The 12,468-nt window shown below is 43.1% G+C and overlaps 1 pseudogene; it reads right to left on the reverse strand.

The window, feature by feature from the left end:
* Positions 1 to 12,468, reverse strand: part of LOC139165454 (uncharacterized) — a 186,195-nt pseudogene that overhangs the window by 67,168 nt on the left and 106,559 nt on the right.

Here is a 12,468-nt window from a genome sequence, read left to right on the forward strand (position 1 = left end):
ATTCTAGGAAGAGAAAACAGCTGTTGTGTATTTCCTTGGCTGCTTGGTATATTATATAGGCAACAGATGGAAGTAAAGGGTTTAAACAAATAAATGCAGTGATTCATATTTTAAAATTATCAATTTAAAATAGCTTGTTCAAATTATATAATTTTCACAGATTTGTTTCAATCACTATCTTTGTTTTGTCAAAATATTTAACAGTAATCTTCTCTCTCAAGTGGCTCTGATTAGAACAGAATTTTCTGGGAAGAACAAAGTAATTGCTATCATTTTTTTTCACACTGTCATAATACTGACATATAGACAAAACAAAAGACCCTATTTTAAAAAACATAAAAATTACCCCATGCAATATTTTTAATAGCTAACTAACTACTGTGGAACTACTCGTACTCTTTCAATGACCTGTAATATATTGAGCTCAAGTCTAATTTCCATTTAACATTTACTTTCCTTAATTTATATGTAGGATTATTATACAGTATAGGAATAACTATGCCCAAATATTCATACCTTTGAAACGCTTTAGAAAGTTTTCTGCTGAACTTTCCATCTTGGAAAATAGTTTCATGTTTTAACTCCTATATAAAAGAAAGTTTCACATGTTTAAATTATGAATTTATTGATTAAATAAATTATTAACTGTAATTATTATGTTAACATTTAGTGAGAATATTGATTCATCTTAGCTATAGAAATGAATCCACTGATGAACTACTTAAAACATCAGGTGACATATAATGTTCTAACAGAAGTGCAGAACTTATTATATGATATACATATTATAATACGTATATAATACTTATATTTACATTTAATAAACAAAATATTATATAGGAGATTTTGACTAGTTAACAGTATCCAATTTAAATTAATTTAATTTATTGCATTTCTATGCCACCCAACTTCCGAAGGACTCTGGGCAGCTTACAACAGGATATAGAAAATACATTTTAAAACATCATAAAAGATTAAAAAACAGTTTAAAAAAGATTACATATCATCCATGCCGGACCTCGCAAATTGCAAGATCAATGGCCCCAAGACTGCCAGAAAAGCCAGGTCTTCAATGTTTTCTGGAAGACCAATAGAGTGGGGGCAGTCCGGATCTCAGGGGGTAGTTAGTTCCAGAGAGCCAGGGCAGCCACAGTGAAGGCCCTCCCCCGCAGGCCTCCCAGCCGACCCTGTTTAGCTGACAGGACCTGGAGAAGACCAGCTCTGTAGGATCTTACCAGTCGCTGGGAACTATGAGGTAGAAGATGGTCTCAAAGATATATATATCAAACTGCAGTCATGTCAGAATAATGATCCTTGTATGGTGACCAGTAGTGGGTTCTAAAACCCTTTACTACCAGTTCAAGTCTGCTCATTCATGAGGAACACTTCTGCGCATGGTAACATAATTCAGTTGAAAACTACCTGTATAATATATTCTCTAAATCCACTGTAATATGAAATGTAGAATAAATCCTGTTAACTACCTGAGCATCTAAATATATTATAAAGACTTTGATAAGAGGCAATACATGATTAGTCAAGAAAAAAAATGCATGTACTAACATGCTATAATGCTTTTTAAGACCAATATCAGGGCCATGTGTATTTTAGCATAATCTTTTAATTGTACTATTCACCTTCAAATATATTTTATATACACTGCTCAAAAAAAATAAAGGGAACACTTGAACAACACAATATAACTCCAAGTAAATCAAACTTTTCTGAAATCAAACTGTCCACTTAGGAAGCAACACTGATTGGCAATCAATTTCACATGCTGTTGTGCACATTCAACTTTGTACAGAACAAAGTACTCAATGAGAATATTTCATTCATTCAGATCTAGGATATGTTATTTGAGTGTTCCCTTTATTTTTTTGAGCAGTATAGTTTATAAAGGGTGGGGCGGTATGTCTCAATGTGGAAAGAGCTGACAGTCTAATAAATGGGACAATAGGTAGATGCCCCTAAGGTATCATGTAAGTAATGAAATACCTTTAAGTTCCTACCTGAAGGTAACTGACAAATCAATTAGAGTACCATAAAAAGGTAAAAACCCAATTAAATGATTGAAGAGATAATTGTGACTATTAAGAACTAATTAAATTCTATATGTTCTAAAACATGTGGATTCAAATGTTCCTTTGCCAGTTAAGGAAAAATATTTGGTAGTTACAGATGTATAAATATTTGACTATCTATTGCAATGGATTTGAGCCTAAGCAAGTAGAAAAGTAAGATTTAATACACAAAATAAACATTTGATACAAAGGTGTCAGAAGTACACACAAACAATTTTTAATAGTATGTTCACTAAAGATCCTACCTTTCTATTCATTTAAATACTTCTGCTCACATTTAAAATTATATAACCTGGGAAGATTATATATTTATTCAATTAACTAACAGAACCAGAAATATTTATCTTCTGTTCTCATTTACCCAGCAATAATCTCCTAATGGGACTGTGCTATTAATAATCTATAGAAGATATCATATTTAAAAAATGCAATCATATACACATTAAGAACCGAGGTGACGCAGCAGGTAGAGTGCAGTACTGCAGGCCACTAAAGCTGACTGTAGATCTGCAGGTCAGCGGTTCAAATCTCATCACCGGCTCAAGGTTGACTCAGCCTTCCATCCTTCCGAGGTGGGTAAAATGAGGGCCCGGATTGTGGGGGCGATATGCTGGCTCTGTTAAAAAGTGCTATTGCTAACATGTTGTAAGACACCCTGAGTCTAAAGAGAAGGGTGGCATAAAAAATTGAATAAATAAATAAATAGATAGATAAATATACAGTACTTGCTTAAAGTAAAGGTAAAGGTTGCCCACACATATATATGCTAGTTGTTGCCAACTTTAAGGGGCGGTGCTCATCATGTCCAAAGATGATGATGATGATGATGATGTGTATTATTATTATTATTATGATTATTATTATTATTATTATTATTATTATTATTATTATTCGCAAACTCCTTAAGACCCACCTCTGTCATCAGGCATGGGGGAATTGAAATATAGTCAGCAACTGCTTTGAAGTTCTGGGGAGGCGAAGTGTCCCCGTTTCCAGAAATCCTAGATTCGGCGGTGTTCGTGGCGGTGGCGAGCAGTTTGGCCACGAACATGCCTGGAGTCGGGTTGGCGGAGACACGGAGGAATGGCGGCCGCTATTTACAACTATTTACAACTATTTACAACTGAGCCGCGCTGCCGAGAGTGAGTCGGGTGAGTCGGAGAAGGGAAGAGTGGAGGACCGTGACGGCCAGGGAGAGGGAGAGGGAGCAAACCAAGAAACAACTGGCTTGGACGACCCAGACTCCGGGGGAAGTCTTTTTTGGAGGAGGTCTCCTGAAGCTGATGGTCCCCTGGAGGGGTCTCGAGTGTGCAAGGAAGGACAGCTGACGGGAGGAGAGAGCGTGCACCGAGAGGAAAGGAGAGAGGGGAGAAAGAGGGGCGACGTCTGAAATTGCCCTCCCCCCACTGCATAGACCCGAGACGCCAAGGAGCTGTATGGTGGGAGCACCCGGCGCCGGAGGGACTATGGAGGAATGAACTAGTGGGAGGAAGGAGAGGAAAGAAAGAGGAAAGAAAGAGGAAGGAGGAAAGAGGAACTGAGACTGAGGCTGTGCCTGAAGCTCGCCCCACTGAGCCCACATGGAGTTTCTATTAAGACCTCATAAGACTGCAGAGGGTCTGGAGACCTGGAAGCATTGTAAGAGCAGAGGAGAGGAAGTGACTGAGAACCCAGAGAAAGACCTGAGAGTGCCAGCCAGTGGCAGTGGCTGGCACCAAAAACTTAACAACAATATGCCAAGATTTCTCCCTCAACAACATTTTTCCCCTGATCAATTCTTTTCCCCCCCAGAACTCACCTTTAAGAACTGGTGTCAGTATTGCTGGCTTGATGGATAGTTGATTTTTAATTATTCCTATATTTTTAGCACTTTAGAACTTTGCACTTTACCAACTTTAATTAATAGCTAAGCTCTGATTTTATATTATTAACTATTAATCTATGAACTTTTTATTCCTATTTTATATTGTGATATATATTATTAGTATTTTAATTATTACTAATTTAATTCATTTTAATATCACTAGGGGGTTTTGTAATTAATGGATGATTGGGGTAAATATGGGACGAATGATTGGTATGAATGCAATGGTTGGGGCGGGTGGGATTATGGTATGAATGTGATAAATGGAAGCAGTATGAATGATAGACTTGGCCCAACTGACGCCGGAGAGGCGGGAGGGGAGGGGGCACTAATCTCTGGGGAGACAGAGGGTCAGAATATTCCTGTGTTGCTGGGGAGAGGCAGATATGGTGGGGGCCGCGGAGTTAGCCGTTCCAGGGGAACGAGGGACCGTTGCTTAATAACGATCCCTTGTTCTGGCTCCGTGAGCCCAATCTTGGGTACTAGTGATGAGTGTAACTCTGGCCCTGGGCTCAGGTTGCTGCTGCTTAATGCCAGGTCGGTGGTAAATAAAGCTCTCCTCATCCGGGATCTGATCCTGGATGAGGAGGCCGACCTGGCATGTATTACTGAAATCTGGCTGGGCCCAGAGGGAGGTGTTCCTCTCTCTGAAATCTGCCCAGCTGGGTTTCAGATATGGCATCAACCTCGACCCCAGGGAAGGGGGGGAGGAGTGGCTATTATAGCCAGGGAGAGCCTTTGCCTACGTGGACTCATTGCTCCGGAAATTGCTGGTTGCGAGTCACTCTTGATGAAGTTGGACTTAGGGGTTCAGGTGGGCTTATTTCTCACGTACCTGCCTCCCAGCTGCGTGTCAAAAGCCCTGCCTGTGCTACTCGAGGAGGTAGCCGGGTTGGCGGTGGAGTTCCCAAGACTTATTGTCTTGGGGGACTTCAACCTGCCGTCACTCGGCGAAACCTCTGGGCTGGCACAGGAGTTCATGGCCACCATGACAGCCATGGACCTGACTCAAGTAGTACAGGGTCCGACTCATGAAGGGGGGCACGCACCCGACATGGTATTCCTTTCCGAGCAATTGAGTAATGGTCTGAGACTAAGGGGCTTAGAAGCAGTGCCTTTGTCATGGTCAGACCATTTTCTACTACGGCTTGACTTCCTGGCTCCAATCCTTCCCCGCAGGGAGGCGGAACCAATTAAGATGTTCCGCCCCAGACGCCTGATGGACCCAGAGGGCTTTCAGACGGCGCTTGGGGTTATTCCAGAGGCACTTGTCCACAGTTCGGCAGAGTCTCTTGCGAAAGCCTGGAACGAGGCTGCAGCAGAGGCTCTTGACCGGATTGCGCCTTTGCGACCTCTCCGTGGCGCTAGACCCCGTAGAGCTCCATGGTTCAACGAGGAGCTCCGGGAGTTGAAACGCCAGAAGAGACGTCTAGAGAAGCGATGGAGGAAGAGTAGGTCTGAATCTGATCGAACACTTGTAAGAGCTTTTATTAAGACTTACAAAGTGGCGCTCAAGGCGGCAAGATGCGCGTACCATGCCGCCTTGATTGCATCAGCGGAATCCCGCCCGGCCGCTCTGTTTAGGGTGACCCGCTCCCTTCTTAATCAGGGGGGAGTTGGGGAGCCCTTGCAGAGTAGTGCCGAGGACTTTAACACGTTTTTCGCTGATAAAGTCGCTCGGATTCGGGCCGACCTCGACTCCAATTGTAAAACAGAGTCGACTGACAACGAGTCAGTCGAGGTGACTGGGGCACGTACTTGTCCACCTGTCTGGGAAGAGTTTGATCTGGTGACACCTGATGAAGTGGACAAGGCCATTGGAGCTGTGAGTTCCGCCACCTGTTTACTGGATCCGTGTCCCTCCTGGTTGGTTTCGGCCAGCAGGGAGGTGACACGGAGCTGGGCCCAGGAGATTACCAACGCTTCCTTGGGGAGGGGAGTTTTTCCATCACTCTATAAAGAAGCGCTTGTGCGCCCCCTCCTCAAGAAGCCCTCCCTGGACCCAGCCGTACTTAACAACTATCGTCCAGTCTCCAACCTTCCCTTTATGGGGAAGGTTGTCGAGAAGGTGGTGGCACTCCAGCTCCAGCGGTCCTTGGAAGAAGCCGATTATCTAGGTCCCCAGCAGTCGGGTTTCAGGGCCGGTTACAGCACGGAAACCGCTTTGGTCGCGTTGATGGATGATCTCTGGCGGGCCCGGGACAGGGGTTTATCCTCTGTCCTGGTGCTCCTTGACCTCTCAGCGGCTTTCGATACCATCGACCATGGTATCCTTCTGCACCGGCTGGAGGGGTTGGGAGTGGGAGGCACTGTCCTTCAGTGGTTCTCCTCCTACCTCTCTGGCCGGTCGCAGTCGGTATTAGTGGGGGGTCAGAGGTCGACTCCTAGGTTTCTCCCTTGTGGGAGGTGCCTCAGGGGTCGGTCCTCTCCCCCCTGCTATTCAACATCTACATGAAACCGCTGGGCGAGATCATCCAAGGACATGGGGTGAGGTATCATCAATATGCGGATGATACCCAGCTTTACATCTCCACCCCATGCCCAGTCAACGAAGCGGTGGAAGTGATGTGCCGGTGCCTGGAGGCTGTTGGGGCCTGGATGGGTGTCAACAGACTCAAGCTCAACCCGGATAAGACGGAGTGGCTGTGGGTTCTGCCTCCCAAGGACAATCCCATCTGTCCGTCCATCACCCTGGGGGGGGAATTATTGACCCCCTCAGAGAGGGTCCGCAACTTGGGCGTCCTCCTCGATCCACAGCTCACATTAGAACAACATCTTTCAGCTGTGGCGAGGGGGGCGTTTGCCCAGGTTCGCCTGGTGCACCAGTTGCGGCCCTATCTGGACCGGGACTCATTGCTCACAGTCACTCATGCCCTCATCACCTCGAGGTTCGACTACTGTAATGCTCTCTACATGGGGCTACCTTTGAAAAGTGTTCGGAAACTTCAGATCGTGCAAAATGCAGCTGCGAGAGCAGTCATGGGCCTACCTAGGTATGCCCATGTTTCACCATCACTCCGCAGTCTGCATTGGTTGCCGATCAATTTCCGGTCACAATTCAAAGTGTTGGTTATGACCTTTAAAGCCCTTCATGGCATCGGACCAGAATATCTCCGAGACCGCCTCCTGCCGCACGAATCCCAGCGACCGATTAGGTCCCACAGAGTGGGCCTTCTCCGGGTCCCGTCAACTAAACAATGTCGGTTGGCGGGCCCCAGGGGAAGAGCCTTCTCTGTGGCGGCCCCGGCCCTCTGGAACCAACTCCCCCCGGAGATTAGAACTGCCCCTACTCTTCCTGCCTTCCGTAAACTCCTTAAAACCCACCTTTGCCGTCAGGCATGGGGGAACTGAAACATCTCCCCCTGGGCACGTTTAATTTATGCATGGTATGTCTGTGTGTGTGACTGTTAGCATATGGGGTTTTTTAAATATTTAAATATTTTAAATTTGTCTGATTGCTTATGATTTGTTTTTACATGTTGTGAGCCGCCCCGAGTCTTCGGAGAGGGGCGGCATACAAATCTAAGTAATAAATAAATAATAAAATAAAATCTTCCCCAAGCCTATACTGTTTATGTATGGTATGTTGTGTGAATGTTTTCTAAATTATGGGTTTTTAGCTTTTTAATTATTGAATTTGTATTTTACACTGTTTTTCTGTTGCTGTTGTGAGCCGCCCTGAGTCTGCGGAGAGGGGAGGCATACAAATTTAATTAATAAATAAATAAATAAATAAATAAATAAATAAATAAGTAAGTAAGTAAGTAAGTAAGTAAGTAAGTAAATACATTATTATTATTATTATTATTATTATTATTATTATTATTATTAATTTGACTTCTATGCTGCCCAATTCCCAGGGACTCAGTGCGGCTTACAACAATATAGAAAATACAAATTACAATAATAAAGAAGTCAAATATAAATATTAAAACAATAAAACCCCAATTATAAAATCCACCACTCAAACAATCCAATCAAAACATATGCATACTATTCAATACAATTCGGTTGTGAGACGTGTAAATATTCACAGCCCCCAGGCCTGCCAAGTCTTCACAGCCTTTTGGAAGGCCAGCAGGGTAGGGAGCAGTATGGACATCGGGAGGGAATTGGTTCCATAAAGCCGGGGCGCTCACAGAGAAGGCCCTCCCTCACGGTCCTGCTAACCTGCATTGCTTAGTCGACTGGACCTGGAGAAGGCCAACCCTGTGTGATCTTATTGGTCTCTGGGAAGTATGTGGCAGGAGATGGTCCCGTAGCTAGTCTGGCCCTAAGCAGTGAAGGGCTACCAAAACTTTACTACCATGCTGTGGGCGTGGCTTATGCAGGACACCCTGCATTTTCTTTCAACATCTTTCAGTGCAAATTGGGTGCCCTGGGGTGGAGCTCCATTTTCGCTACCCCACTGCATACCACCCCCCCCCAATCCGGGCAGCAGCCCACCCCTGGCCCTAAGCCATGCGAAACACCTTTTCTTTCAGTTTAACCACAGTATTTAAGTTAAAAAAAACCAATATTGTTTAAATATTAAGGCAGAGTTTTTAATCAAATCAAGATAATCCTCCACAAAAAAGATGTCTTCGTGGTCATGTGGCCAGCAAGACTAAATGCCAAACACGGAACACTCTTAGCTTCCAACCAAAAATGGTTCCTATTTTTCTACTTGCATTTTTACATGCTTTCAAACTGATAGGTTGACAGAAGTAATACCGGCTTACTCAATACTAATTCCCAAGGAATTCAATGGCACTTCTTCTAAGCAGGCATGCATTAGTTTTCCATGTAAGTACAGACAATAAAAGCTGATAGTTCTGCAGTACAAATTGCAGTTTCCCCCTAGCGTTCAATTCCAATTGATTCAATGTTTTGAAACCATCTCTCCTTTGGAAATCCCACTGATGAGATCCACTGTTCTTATATACTATTTAATTGTAGTACAATTTCTGACTAATTGGGCTCAATCCTTTGTTTTCTGTGGTTACCTAAGTGTTCTACAATTAATAATTTAAGGGAACTGATAGTCCTGTCCGCATGAATTTTGGGGCAACAGCATTTTAAGAACTATTGTCATGCTTATTCATGAAGAGAATCCTTGTAAAGGGTATATTTATCTATTGAGTGGACTGAGGAAAAATGCTTTCAGTGAAATTATTTGTTTGTTTGTTTGTTTGTTTATTAGATTTGTATGCCGCTCCTCTCTGAAGACTTGTTACTGGAATACCAACAACAAACTCAATAAACACAAGGAATCTGATCTAGTGGATGAAAAGAGCCCAAAATGGTACTCAGAATTGCAGAAAAAACAATTGCTGCCAACCTGCCTTCCATTGAGGACCTGTATACTGCACGAGTCAAAAAGAAGGCGGGGAAAATATTTACTGACCCCTCACATCCTGGACACAAATTGTTTCAACTCCTACCCTCAAAACGTCGCTACAGAGCACTGCACACCAAGACAACTAGACACAAGAACAGTTTTTTTCCGAACGCCATCACTCTACTAAAGAAATAATTCCCTCAACACTGTCAGACTTTCTACTAAATCTGCACTTCTATTCTACTAGTTTTTCTCATCATTCCTTTCACCCATTTCCTCCCATGTTGACTGTATGACTGTAACTTGTTGCTTATATCCTAAGATTTTTATTGATATTGCTTCTTCATTGCTTTTTTGACCCCTATGACAATCATTAAGTGTTGTACCATATGATTCTTGACAAATGTATATTTTATTTTATGTACGCTGAGAGCATATGCACCAAGACAAATTCCTTGTGTGTCCAATCACACTTGGCCAATAAAAATTCTATTCTATTCTATGATTTGACAATTCACTGCTTGGTCTTCACTGCTTTTGAATAATACAGTCTTATACTCTTATGCTTGACTGCAAATCCATTTTATATGATTAAAAAAGTCAGAATTTTAAAAACCCACCTTTTCTTTCAATTTATCCATAGTATTTAAGTAAAAAAAACCCAATATTGTTTAAATATTAGGGCAGAATTTTAGTCAAATCAAGATAATCCTCCACAAAAAACAAAACACTTTGTTTCTGAGAACACAATCCCATTATTTTTAGGTAAGCATCTTATAAATAATCCCTTGATTTGCTATCAATCCAAATATGCACAAATGTTGAGAGGCCAAAAGTCATTTTTAGTTTCATAGAAATTAAAAAATGAGCCATGAGAGTAAATTCTATGCCTACTTTCATTATCTACGGTGCAATAAAGAACACACAATATTTTAAGCAATAGCAACTAATTATAAAAGCATTCACTTTTATCTTTAGTAGAATTGTTTTTCCAGGCTCTATGCCTCATTTAGAGATATGGAGATTAATCAAGCAATACATCTGAATGTTTTTATAATGCTTTTGGTAACTTCTATACAATGGTTAGTACCACCATTTAATTGACTATAATTGGAAAGCAAGTGAAATGTTTTGACCTATCTGTTGTCTTGATGTTTTTGTATCTTTTATTTTTTTTATATTATATCTAAAAATGGGGTTCATTTGAAACATGTCACCCTGGATTAATAAAATTTTCCTCTCTGGCGTTTGGGATTATCTTCTTTATACTCATTGATTTTCAGTGCCTGCCTTTATTTTCATGTTTCTTTGGGCAAGTTCAGTTTCAGCAATTGAACAAACATGAGCTACAGTGGTACCTCGGTTCTCGACCACAATCCGTTCCAGAAGTGTGGTTGAGAACCGATTTGGTCGAGAACTGAATTAATTCATCCCATAGGAAATAATGGAAATGGATTTAATTGGTTCCCAGCCCATTGACTTGCTGGGAACCAATTAAATCTACAGTATTTCCTCTATTTCCTATAGGATAAAGACCTGAGGAGACGGGGTGAGAGAGAATGGGAGTCAGAATCCCGACACGCCCCTCCTGGCCACCCTCTTGACAGCCTCCCAGTCTCTACCTTGTAACTGCTCCTAGCTGCAGGAAGGGTAGGGCTGGCTGCAATACCGGCAGCTTCGGGGGGCTCCTTTCCACAGCGGTTCAGTTCGTTACCTCCAGGCAGCTGCACCAGCTTTTTCTTTCCTGGTTCCAGCGGCTTCCGTTCGAGAAGCAGCAGCAGCGTCAGGAACATCATGTGATGAAGGGAAGCTGCCGGAGCCGAGAAAGAAAAAGTTGGTGCAGCTGCCTGGAGGTAACGAACTGAACCACTGTGGAAAGGAGCCCCCCCAAAGCTGCCGGTATTGCAGCCAGGCCCTACCCTTCCTGCAGCTTGGAGCAGTTACAAGGTAGAGACTGGGAGGCTGTTAAGAGGGCGGCCAGGAGGGGCGTGTCGGGATTCCAACTCCCATTCTCTCTCATCCCGTCCTCTCAGATCTTACATTTCGGATAGTAAAGGAAATTTTCTGTTCAGTATCCGAATTTTTGTTCGGATACCGAAGCAAATTTTTGCAGAAAATTTTGTTCGGTATCTGAAATGTACGAAAACCAAAGCGTTCGAGAACCGAGGTACCACTGTATTTCCTAGGTTCAGGAAGCAACATGACAAAGAAGCAGATAAGATTAAGATACAGATACCTGATTAAAATAATAACATTAATATAAACATTCCTCATATATTTCATAATTTTCTCTTCCTGTCCCCTAAAAGATTACGCTTTGGTGGAAATCTTTTGAAGGGTTTGGGAGTCGTGCTATCAGGAACCATAGGGAGATTATAGAGCCCAATTGTTTAAATGTCAAGTGGAAGACACTGGGACACCACTGACTATGTGTCAGATGTGTAAACAGTAAAACAACTTATGAAGTAAGTCATGAATCATGAGACTGTCGATACTCCACTCTGACCTGTTTGCATGGAAAGTTGCCCAGGAGAATAACTTCATTGTGAACTGCTTTCTCAAACTGCTCGATATAAGGGAGAATGTCTTCATCTTCAACTTCATCACAAAGATCAGAAGTCTTAATGCTGCTGACAGGGCACGTAGAATCCAAAGTATCTTCACCTTCTATCTCTTCAACTTTCATTTCTAAAAAACAAGAAATATGGCTGATTCTCATTGTGAAAAAAGAGGATAACAGAGTTGGAAGGGACCTTGGAGGTCTTCCAAACAAACCTCCTGCTCAAGTAGGAGACCCTATGCCAGTGATGGCGAACCTATGGCGCGGGTGCCAAATGTGGCACGCGGAGCCATATCTGCTGGCACACAAGCCGTTGTCCTAGCTCAGCTCCAACATGCACGTGTGTGCCGGCCAGCTGATTTTTGGCTCACACAGAGGCTCTGGGAGGGTGTTTTGGCTTCCAGAGAGCCTCCAGGGAGATGGGGAAGGGCTTTTCATCCTCCCCCGGCTTCAGAAAAGCCTTTGGAGCATGGGGAGGGTGAATCACAAGCCTACTGTGTCCACCAGAAGTTGGGAAACAGGCCATTTCCAGCCTCCAGAGGGCCTCTAGGGGGTGGGGGAAGCTGTTTTTGCCCTCCTCAGGCAATTATGGCTGTGGGCACTTTCACATGCATGATAGCGTGCACACACGCTCTTTCAG

This window comes from Erythrolamprus reginae, chromosome 3 (genome assembly GCF_031021105.1).
Source record: "Erythrolamprus reginae isolate rEryReg1 chromosome 3, rEryReg1.hap1, whole genome shotgun sequence".
In the NCBI taxonomy this organism is placed as follows: domain Eukaryota; kingdom Metazoa; phylum Chordata; class Lepidosauria; order Squamata; family Dipsadidae; genus Erythrolamprus; species Erythrolamprus reginae.